This window comes from Phoxinus phoxinus, assembly GCF_949152265.1.
Source record: "Phoxinus phoxinus genome assembly, chromosome: 7".
Classification (NCBI taxonomy): domain Eukaryota; kingdom Metazoa; phylum Chordata; class Actinopteri; order Cypriniformes; family Leuciscidae; genus Phoxinus; species Phoxinus phoxinus.
The window spans coordinates 34,855,386-34,867,274 of NC_136882.1; the positions used below are offsets into that span (position 1 = coordinate 34,855,386).

General features: G+C 40.6%; 1 protein-coding gene across 3 annotated transcripts in view; it reads right to left on the reverse strand.

Annotated features, from left to right (window-relative positions):
- The window catches only part of hdac4 (histone deacetylase 4), a 207,009-nt gene extending 197,145 nt beyond the window's left edge, over window positions 1-9,864 (reverse strand). The window contains exons 1-2 of one of the 3 annotated variants that reach the window (XM_079618643.1): window positions 9,831-9,864; window positions 6,854-6,890 (exon numbers count right to left, since the gene is read on the reverse strand). The gene's annotated coding sequence lies outside the window, so the exon portion shown is untranslated. Of the gene's footprint in view, window positions 1-6,853; window positions 6,891-8,896; window positions 9,196-9,830 lie in introns of those variants that run through there. The other 2 variants (XM_079618645.1, XM_079618646.1) reach the window with 2 other exon arrangements.
- Window positions 9,865-11,889: the final 2,025 nt, after the last annotated feature.

Genomic DNA, 11,889 nt, shown 5'->3' on the forward strand with positions numbered 1-11,889 from the left:
TATTAATGCAGGACTGAATGTAGCCTACGCTAATTGTTAAATAACCATTTAACAGTGATAATAATGTATCATTACTGCTTAGCTAAAAATTGAAAATTCAGCATTTAAAGCATGCCATAAGGTAGGGTTGGGCAATAGTAGCAAAAAAAAAATCTGTATTTTTGGGCTAAATGGCGATGGTATATAGGCTAATCTTAGTATTTATTTATTTTTTCTATTTGAATTTTTAAAAAATCTGTATTTAGTCAAATGTTATTTCATATCTTGAACAATATTGTCCTACACACAATGTTCATATTGAAGGCTATGAAAACAAACAGTGAATGTACCTTGCAGTATTTGCTTGACTTTCTAACATTTACAGATGGAGAATATGTCCGTGAAATGTAAATTATGCACTGAGGAAATTATTGGATGTCACTTCAGCTTAAATATTATTAATAGAGGTATATTTGAAGACTTCAGATGCAAGAGTCTCTAAGTGCCATCTGAAATTTTCTTCTAAAATGATCATTTTTATCAAGCTTGTATGTTTATGTTCAGTTATTTCACTTTAATGGCAATGAAAATTACCTATTAATTGTCATTACACTTTAATGACTGAACTTAAATATACGAGCTTGATAAAAATGCTCATTTTAGAAGAACATTTCAGATGGCACTTAGAGGCTTTTGCATCTGAAGTCTTCATTTGTTTCCACCAATCGCTGCACAAGTTAAGGTCACGTATGATGACGAAAGCACGTTAGTGCTAGTCCTCCCGGAACCCATAGAGAATGTATTGCGGTGCTTGCCGTTCGAAAAAAATAAGTCTTTGTTTGTGGGAACACTCTGGGCGATTCTCGGCTTGGCGAGTGACTTTGTGCTGATTGCAGAGGCAACAGTGACGGCTAGCGTAACTCTAGAGTTGAATGCGAATTTGATTGAAAAAGTCCCTTTCACACTTTGGTGGTGCATCGCCCTAATGAAGAAACCACTTCCTGCCTGTATGTGAAATTAAACGTTATATATTTCATGTATTTAGTTACAATAGGCTACCACTGATTACAACAAAACTTATAGGCTATTTGTGCATCTTTAAATAGGCCTACACATTGTCATATGAACAACCAATAAGTAACTACAATGAATTAAGTTTCACAAACCTTGAATTTCGGAAAGTAAGTCGGAATAGTAATTCAGAAACCGCTAAATGATTCACAAGTGTTCTCATTCAGTCGGTCAACTCGATACAACACATGACTATGGGATATCGCACTTGCGCCATCTGCTGAAGACAACTTTATTCAAGCCTGAAAGGCCAATGAAGCATGACGACGTGGTCGGAGCCACCTGCCCATAGCATATAAACGCAGTTGAAGCGTCATTCCCTTTGTTCTTCAGCTCTTCACCGTGCTGTTAGAACACCATCGTGCCACATTTTCGCAAGAATAAAAAGCCCACGGTGGTGATTCTTGTCGAAACAAAGGAAGAAAGAGAAAGCTTTTAGCACAAGTTTAGCTTTGCTAACGATTTTCTCAAACTAAATGTTCAAACATGCCATATTCACAAGAAAACCCACAGTGGTGACTCTTGTTGAAGGAAAAGGCATAAAAGAGATTTCACGAGTTCACACAATAAGTCAGGTAGAATAAATGGTATGCATATTTGGCGTGCCGTCTTAGGAGAGGGCTCCGGGCTCGGTATTTGGCTCGGTATGAGTACTCCCCTCGTATTCCTGGCTGTGGAAGGAACAAGCCAAGAGTCAGGTGTCGGGGTGGTGGAGGGATGCTGAAAAACTGTCAAGGAATGTTGGTGACTCGACTGAGTGCATATATATATGCTTCCTCTCATGCTGATGGGATAGACATGATGATTGTTGATGACAAGTTATTGATAGACATGATGATTGTTGATGACATTGATTAGCTCCTCCCTTTGTTTAATGAAACATTTTTTTTAGCTCGAGTTTAGCATAACTAACAAATGGCTAATAAACATTTTCATAAGAAATATATATATATACACACGAGCACTGTCCAGTGTGTTTGGAATTGTCCGCGGTAGGCTAGATCTCTCCAACACCAATGCATGTGTGCACGGCTGGCAGGTCTATTGTTCCACACTCGAGCGGTGTGTAATGCGTGCTCAGTGGGGCAGTGGCCAAACACGGCCCGCTCCTGTCTTCAGATGCTAATCCAGATGTGGTGATCGCCGTTTTTGGAGGCCACGGAGAGTTGGGACAACCGTGTAAAGGCCGAGGAGTGTCGGTGTAGTGTCCACGACAAGGTTCCTCTGGGTGCCCTGAGTCTAAGTTCTGTCTCGACGGATCACACGGGCGAGGAATGCTCTGACGATATATACCTTATCTTTTTAAGCAGGCCAGATAACGGCTCCCCCGAGGTGGGTGGAAGTGAAGTGATGGCTCTTGCATTGATATGTATTGGAGAGTGGTAACAAAGTGTGTCGGTCAAGTGACCTGCCCTGATCCAGTGAAGCTTGCGGGTTCCATTACTCCTGTAGAAACAGTGGTGGAAACTTGCCTGAAGATCTATCCAGATTGGGTAGAAATAACCCTGTAAGATAGCGGGTTCAGTATGTTTCAAGTATGTTTAGTAAGTCAATAAAAGACATGTGTTCAGCATACAAGGCCTCATGTGTTGGCTTGTCAAAGCAATCAGAATGCATTAGAACCGCTAACCTCACAGTGTGCCGACAGAGGAAAATGCAGGGATATGCAATATACAGTAATGTTTGCTAAAGGATTCCCCAAGGTGATAACTGGGAATCCTTGCTGTCTGCCTCGAGCGGTGGCGCGCGTGCACTAAAACCGTGGCTTCTTCGCACGATCCCAGTGGCGCTATCGGCTGCAGTTCCTCTTGCGCCCCCCTATGTTTCGGCGAGGTAACTGCAACTTGTGTCCGAGAGGGCTTCCCCAATACTGAGAGGGGAAATCCGTGTTCTCCTCAGCAAAGTGGCAATTCAGGTTTTGCCACAATGGAAGATAGAGGGACAGGTTTTTCAGCCGTTAATTCCTCCCTATCTTACGATTTGCAGCAGATGAACAAACACTTTAATGTGTTACAAGTTCAAAAATGCTTGCAGTATGTCATCTGTTATGCCCTCTGCATCCTCGGGTATGGCTTACGTCGGTGGATTTTTCCAATGCATATTGCCACAATCCACCCGGAGCACAGAAAATCTGAGGTCTCCGTGGAGGGGATTCCCTACAAGTTTTAGGTCCCTATAGCGCCGCGCATATCTGCAAGATGTGCAAAAGCGGGGTTGATTCTGCTGTGCCATCAGAGCATAATATTGTTCGCCTATTTGGAGGAACTGCTCCTGGCTGCAGACAGCAGGGAACAAACAGTGTTACAAAACACATGCGCTTGTTTTACATTTACAAGCTCTGGGATTCCAGATAATATCAAAAGAGGCTTTTTTATCTCAGTCTGGTCCGGAAAGAGGGCAGAGGATTTTCACAGCTGTCTGGCTCAGTTTTGGCTGGGGAGGCAAGCGTGTTTTCTTACAGTATTAAGACTGCTGGGGCTCATGGCCTCGATATAAGTAGTACGGCTGGATTCGACTCTTTGTGTGTGCAGTTCCGGTGCTGGGCGCTCGGTAGCTTGCTGTACACCACGCAACATTTAAGCATATGTCGTAGCACCGTTGTGCGTTCAGGCCCCGATACCATGGGAAACCTGAATATGTCAGAAGGATTTCTCCTGGGGTTACGTCATGTGTAGTAGAGACGACAAATGCGTCACGACACGGACGAGAAACTCTGTAAGAGGAGAGTGGTCGAAAGTGCTGTAAGAGCTCCACATAGATTTTTTTGAGTAGTTCTGGTGCTGAAATGCTTGGCCCAACAGGGGCCAAGTGCGTTCGGCGATCAAGCAATCAAGTCACTCATACACTGTTGTTGACCCTCCTGCCTGTCCTGCCCGGAACGTGGACACCCGAAGTATACTTTGAGCTTTGTTACAAAATGTAATAGTGCCATCATGACCTGATGGTAGATCTGGAGGCAATGTGTGAACCTCCGTTTGAGCCTTTAGAATCCTTAAATATAAAGATGCTGTCTTGTCATTGGTACTGGCATTAGTTAAGCACGTTGGTGATCTTCATGCATTATTGGTGCATCCCTTTTGCACCCAATTTGCGTTTGGTGGTGTTGCGTCCGAACGTGGCGTATATGCCTTAAGTCATAGTCGGTAGAGCTGCCCGTCCTGTAAAATCTCTGACTCAGAGGAAGACAGGAGACATGCTTTGTACCATGTGTGAGTTATACGCAGGTGCATTGGGCAGATGCAGGGTAAATGCTCATCTGACCAAACGCACAGCCCTGACCTATTAAGCGATGTCTTTCACATCAGATCGTAGAAAGCTATTTCTATAGCATGTAAGGAGTTGGTTCTGCTTGAGGAGTGTGTGCGCACTCTACGAGGGGCATGGAAATGTCATAGGCTTGGTTTAAGATTTCCGCACGTTCGTCCGGTGTACGGGCTATACTTGTCACTGCGGCGACGGTAACTTAGGCCGTCCTCACCACAGGGATTTTTTTAACAGGGGCCGTCTTTTCCGTTTAGTTCAGCGACTTGCCGGGGCGTGAACATATGTCCCATTGTCATGTGTTGTACTGAGTTAACCAACTGAATGGGAATGATGAGTTATGCACTATGGTCCCAGAAGGAGGGAAAACGAGGTACAACACTTCTGAGCCCCACGCAGTCCTAAGGCTCGGTGAAGTGGACTGAACAAAGGGAATGACGCATACGACTGAATTTCTATGCGTTGGGCAGGTGGTCCTATCCTATCCTATTATCAGCAGTCATTGGCCTCTCAGGCGTTAATAAAAGTGTCTTCAGCAGATGGCCCAAGAGTGTGAAATCCCATCTTCAAGTGTTGTACCTCGTTTCCCTCCTTCTGGGAACAGGAGTTATATGCATAACTCAACGTTTTCATTCCCTAAAAATAACCGGTTAATTTTTTTTCCGGAAGTTAGAGTACACTAGTGGCAGCGTATACGTTTTTGATTCATAAAAAAAGAGTTGGCTCATTAGAGTAATTTGTTCGGGAATCGGACCAAACTTTTGGTGCTTTATGTTTTTGAGTCACTGAAAGTAACTGACTGACAACAGTCAGAATCCAACTACCTACACTTCTCGATGCATTTAGTAGATACTGTATATTGTATTGTATGATTTTTTTTTACAAAATAGGTCTAGATAATTTAATATAGCCTATCTTTTTTTCATGTAAATTTTACCTTTATGAATAAAACATTTAAAACAGAAAGATTTGTTCTTTGTATTGTACAGTATGCCTAGTACCATGCGACAACTGGAAATATTAAGTCATTTTAAAATAAATATTTCTAGACCTGCAACGCTCAGTTGCAAGAAACCTCTTACATTAAGAAAACACCTATGATACACTTACAATTATAACCAAGCAGTTTATTAAAGAGGTTTGGTGAAGCTGAGGACCAGAAAAGACCGTGAGATGAACCAAATCTTAAAAAATAGTTAATGCACGTGTATATGGCTAGCTACTAATGCAGGTTATGAAAGCCCCTTAAATAATTATCTGTATTGTTCACATTTAAATCACATTTTTATGTTGCTTAAATAGGCCTACTACGTTTACTGATCATTTTACTATCTTTGGCTGAACAATAATTAAAGTTGTAGCTATTACCAGACATGACATCTTAATAGGTCTTTGGTCAAAACATGTGATATATACATTACACGCATAGTATTGGTGAAATCTCTCTCTCTCTCTCTCTTTCTCTCTCTCTCTCTCTCTCTCTCTCTCTCTCTCACACACACACACACCTATTCTGAACGTGCCTGATGGAGCTTGACCCTCATGTGAATGTAAAGTGATGTTGTGGTGACCGCTGTTACTCAGGTTCCCCCATCTAATACTCAGAGGACTATAGAGTTTCATTCAGTACAGAGATGCACTGATCATTTAGATTGTCCTGTATTGTACACCATGCCAAGCAAATATGCCTTTATTGTGTCCTAATCCTCCCGTATACATGCTTGTCTTTCCATAGTTACACAAAAGTTGATGAGGAATCTTTACATGACTCATTTGAATTCAATAACAGTTCAATAACTGGCTACACCTGAGTAACACTAATGTCCATTCACACCAAGGACGATAACGATAAAGTTTTCAAAATCGTTCAAAATATAAAAGAATAGCAGAGTCCACACCACAAATATAACGATAGAGAAACGATAACGTTGGAATGACTTTCAGGACTATTTTTTTCCAGCTAATGTATGATTTGCATTGACAGCAAATCAGAATTCACCCTTCTTTAAAGAGTTCAAGCATTTAAAGCAGCAGACCACAAAACTGCAGAGCGCACTTTTAATAAACAGAGCGATATTATGTGTTGGTGTAGACGCTAATATAGTTATTATCGGTGTGAACCCGCATTTTATCTAAATCATAGGTATCCTTTACCTCTTGTGCATACTGTTTATTGGTGCTTTTCACAAATGCAGTGCACTTTGATCTCCCAGGACTTAAAAAAAAAAAGCAAATACTAAAAGTTGCAAATCCCATTTTTATTTTTTTAAGAACTAGATGTGTTTGATTTTTGATTAACCTAGTTTTTTAAAAAAGCATAAAATGCATCCCCTTACAATGATTTTGGCCTGTTGCATCTTGAGAGGTCTAGACCTTTTTGACAGTATTCAACAAATAAATCATACAAAAATGTCATTATTTTGAGACTATTGATATTCAACTCATCGTATTAAAAACAACTTAATTTAACTAATTTTAAAGTGCACCTATTGTGCTTTTTCAAATATTACCTTTCATGAAAATTCTGTCACTAATTACTCACCCTCATGTCGTTCCAAGCCTGTAAGTCTTCCTTTCATCTACAGAACACAAATGAAGATCTTTTTGATGAAATCTGAGAGCTTTCTGTCCCTCCATAGACAGCTACGCTACTCATATGTGAATAAAAGTCTAAATTTAATCTGTTCATCATATCAAAATGTTGGACTAAACCGCTCAATTAAAGTGCACGATAAATGAGCTATTGTCTCCTAAAAGAAAGAATCGATTCTGAACTTCCTGAAACAAGTCGTCAGCAATTCCAGGCTCACTTACTGTTACATTCATGCCTATATATAATGTTTTTATAAATATTATATCATATATCCATTATATAAATATTACATTTTTATGTCATATTTTGCATCCTGTAAAATGCCTTTTACTAAAAATAGGGATAGCTATTTCTGGAGATCAGCCTTAATAAAATATGCCGTTTTTGAAATTCCTGTGCATGCTTGTGTTCAGAAACAAGTTCTTTGGCAGAATGAGCTGCTGCAGTTTGTGCACGAGCGTCCTGTGTTTAGCAACAGAATTCCAAGCCATTACACCTGGCTTGGTGACAATAATGATCACTTCCAAGCAAATAACTAACCTAATTACTGTCTACAAAGTTGTCAAGCTTCAAAAGCTGAACATGAAAACAAAAACAGGAGGGCAAATTAACTCAATTAGATGCCAAGAGGAAAAAGCACTGTTGTTACGATACAAGTTGTTTTTCACTTTATACGTTTCTTTTCAGTTTTTCTCACTGAGTTTTCTCTATTTTTAATCAGACAGGCTGCAATCACACTCGACCGCAGAAGAAAACATTCTGCGGCAAACTGATAAAAAGAGAATTCTTCTGTTGATAAAGCCAGACGCTTCTATGATGACAAACAATCAAACGTGCACTTTTCTGTTGATGGAAGAAAACACACACACACACACTTTACAGAGGATTTTGATCCACTAAAGTCATGCACTGAATCTGCGTCTCTCCATCAATGGCACTTTTAACTGTTCAAGAGAATCCCTGGCCTCCTCTTTGAGGTATAGCTAATGTTATGAAGCATAAATCACGCGTAGCGTTAGTTCTGGCAGGTCACATTAGTCAAGCCTCTACCTATAGGAATACGACGCCTATCACTGTAAACATATATAACTCCTTCAGTATTATCAGCAGCTATCGCGCTTCTCAGAAGCGAAATACCCTCCTCCATCCCCAGCTCCTCCTCTCGTCAGTCAGGATTTGGCATTGATTCCCCTTAAATCAGAATAAATTTTCAAATTATGTTGTACCTTAAAATCTTGAATTAATTATATTTGCATAAATTCATGTTGGTTCTGTTCGGTTTCCCCTTAGGGGGGTTATTGCTGCTCTTATTCATGCTAGGCTGCATGTATGCGCAAGGAGTTCTCGCCCAGAACGGAACCATACCGCCAATCCAAACTGTATGCTAATTGTCAATCGTATTTGACGATAGTGGTCCTGACAGAACTGAGGTTTGGAAACACTTAATGCGGTCATTCAACAGTCTAGCGCTGCCATCGGAATGGAGCTTTATTTCTGAGGTATTAATGCAAAAGAAAAAAATAAGGCCATTGTGAGAACAGAGGGTTTCTTGTACAGTTTAAAGGAATAGTTGATCATTTAGGCTACTCACCGTGTTGTTCTGACCCCATATTTTCGTTCATTAAATGAAACAGAACAATGTCCAAACTGTTATTTTACTGACAAAACTTGAGCACTATATTACATAAGTCTTTTGCAACCAATTGATTGGAATGGAATCGGAACAGACCAAAAATGAATTGCAAAGATTTTGCGTTTAAAAGAAGTGCAATAGCCGTCAAAACACAGCCCTGACCTCTAGGCTACAAGGCGAAATATGGGCTGTTAGTGAAAATTTAATAGACGTCTAACCGTAGCCCAAGAATAGAATAGTCATCAATGCATAGAACATGTCAAAGACATGAAACCAAACACCTTGTGATCACTGTTGACTTTGATTACATGATGGAATATCATACATCTTGCAAGATATTTTTTACAAAATGATCTCACCCGCCGTGTTTCTGCTGTTTGCTGCACTATGTGCACGAGCGCTCCAGGTAGTAATTAGATTACAGAGATTCCAGGAATTTGTTTACATGCAAAAATGAGCCTGTCACTTTTTCAACAGCACGGTGCACTTTTGGGGCCCGTCTGCCATTTGTCACTGTAATTAACTGGAGAGAGTCAACTCTGAGCATGTACCTTGTGCCCGAGCGCGACGGAGAAGCTCAGGCGTCCTCTCGATTAATGACACCGGATGTGGGCGCTTCAGAACCATGAATCTCTGATTCAGTAAATGTCAGTGTTATGCAGATCAGCCACATCACAGACAACAACGAACGGCTCTTAGCATCCGACCACATAGGTCACCGGAGATGTCGGGTGGGGGTTTGCAGGGGAAGCGCATGCACTGTGTGGAACGGCCTGATAAACTGCCGTCTGCACCAAACTATTTATCTCTGCTGTGCAGGGACCATATACAAGCCCCATTATGCTGTGGTCATTATGGAAGAATTCATGTAGTTTCAGCTGACAAATTGTAAGCTTTTGTTGGAGAATTGCTCATTGATCAGTTAATTTATTAGTTATAGAGATCAGGTGGTTAAAACCCCAGTTGAGAAGTTTTGTCTAACTGGTTAACTTTAATATTTCACCATAAATGGGCACGGACACTACATAAGAGCTAACAGTATATTACAAAAGTAAATAGAAAGGGAAAGTTCACACAGAAGAACATTGAATTTCGGCTTGATGTCTTGAATGTAGATTTCATTCAATATTTGTAGAAAATTTGGTAAGATGTTACAAGAAAAGTTAAGAAAACCCTAACCTAGGATTGTAATGGGAAATAATCTAAAATGTCAATACATTCAAACTATTACAAATTACCATGATAGACAGACAGCGACAGGTGGACAGTTGCTAGGTAGTTCTGGGTGCTTACCAGGGCATTTCTTTGCATTTGCAAACCTCCACATACAGACAGAACGACAGACAGACAGACAGATAGATACAGTAGATAGACACAAACAGACCAAAAATGACAAATGACAGACAGACAGACCAACACAATCTCATGAAAGTGTGCATCTATACCACAAATGTTATTTCTCTTGCCATTTATATGGCAAAAATGATTTTTTGCGATATGCTACGCACTGAGAAACCTTAGGTAGGATTAGGGGTGTGGAGCGCGTGCGTATTACACACCATAAAGTGCGTATCATATGCGCACGAAAACTGCGTATCATATGCACGCAAAAACAATTTTTGGCACATAAATGGCACGAGAAATAATATTTGTGGTATAGATACGCCCTTTTAATGAGATCGGACTGGACAGACAGACAGAATGACGGACGGATGGACGACAGACAGACACAAACAGATAGATAGACACAGACATAGCCAGAATAACAGACATATAGACAGATAGTTAGAAGATAGATAGAGACAGACAGACAGACAGACAGAATGACGGACGGACGGACGACAGACAGAGACAAACAGATAGATAGCCAGAATAACAGACAGATAGTTAGAAGATAGATAGACAAACAGACAGACAGACAGACAGACAGACAGACAGACAGACAGACAGACAGACACAAACAGATAGATAGCCAGAATAACAGACAGATAGACAGATAGTTAGACAAACAGAAAGACAGAATGACGGACGGACGGACGACAGACAGACACAAACAGATAGATAGCCAGAATAACAGACAGATAGACAGATAGTTAGACAAACAGACAGACAGAATGACGGACGGACGGACGACAGACAGACACAAACAGATAGATAGCCAGAATAACAGACAGATAGACAGATAGTTAGATGATAGAGACAGACAGACAGACAGACAGACAGACAGACAGACAGACAGACAGACAGACAGAATGACGACAGACAGAGACAAACAGATAGATAGCCAGAATAACAGATAGTTAGAAGATAGATAGACAAACAGACAGACAGACAGAGATACAGACAGACAGAATGACGGACGGACGGACGGACGGACGATAGACAGACACAAACAGATAGATAGCCAGAATAACAGACAGATAGACAGATAGTTAGAAGATAGATAGACAAACAGACAGACAGACAGACAGACAGACAGACAGAGATACAGACAGACAGAATGACGGACGGACGAACGGACGACAGACAGACACAAACAGATAGATAGCCAGAATAACAGACAGTTAGAAGATAGATAGACAAACAGACAGACAGACAGACAGACAGACAGATGGACGGACGGACAGACACAAACAGATAGATAGCCAGAATAACAGACAGATAGACAGATAGTTAGAAGACAGACAGACAGACAGACAGATAGATAGTTAGAAGACAGACAGACAGACAGATAGATAGTTAGAAGACAGACAGACAGACAGATAGATAGTTAGAAGACAGACAGACAGACAGATAGATAGTTAGAAGACAGACAGACAGACAGACAGATAGATAGTTAGAAGACAGACAGACAGACAGACAGACAGACAGACAGACAGACAGACAGACAGACAGACAGACAGACAGACAGACAGACAGACAGATAGATAGATAGATAGATAGATAGATAGATAGATAGATAGATAGATAGATAGATAGATAGATAGATAGATAGATAGATAGATAGATAGATAGATAGATAGATAGATAGATAGATAGATAGATAGATAGATAGATAGATAGATAGATAGATAGATAGATAGATAGATAGATAGATAGATAGATAGATAGATAGATAGATCTCAGTTTGTTGAGCAGTGGTTTTGTCTCAGAGATGAAGCAAGAAAGCCAGTTTTACCAATTAGTTTTTGTCTCACTAGGGGCATTTTTGTATCAAAAGCTCTTCTAATCCATTCCCAAAGAGGAAGGATATTTTTGGGAAACGAACATCTATTAACCCCTCAACAGTGTGGACTGCGCGAGAGGCTAAATCCCCAAGCACTGCACTTCGTCAACACGTTCTGATGTTGGA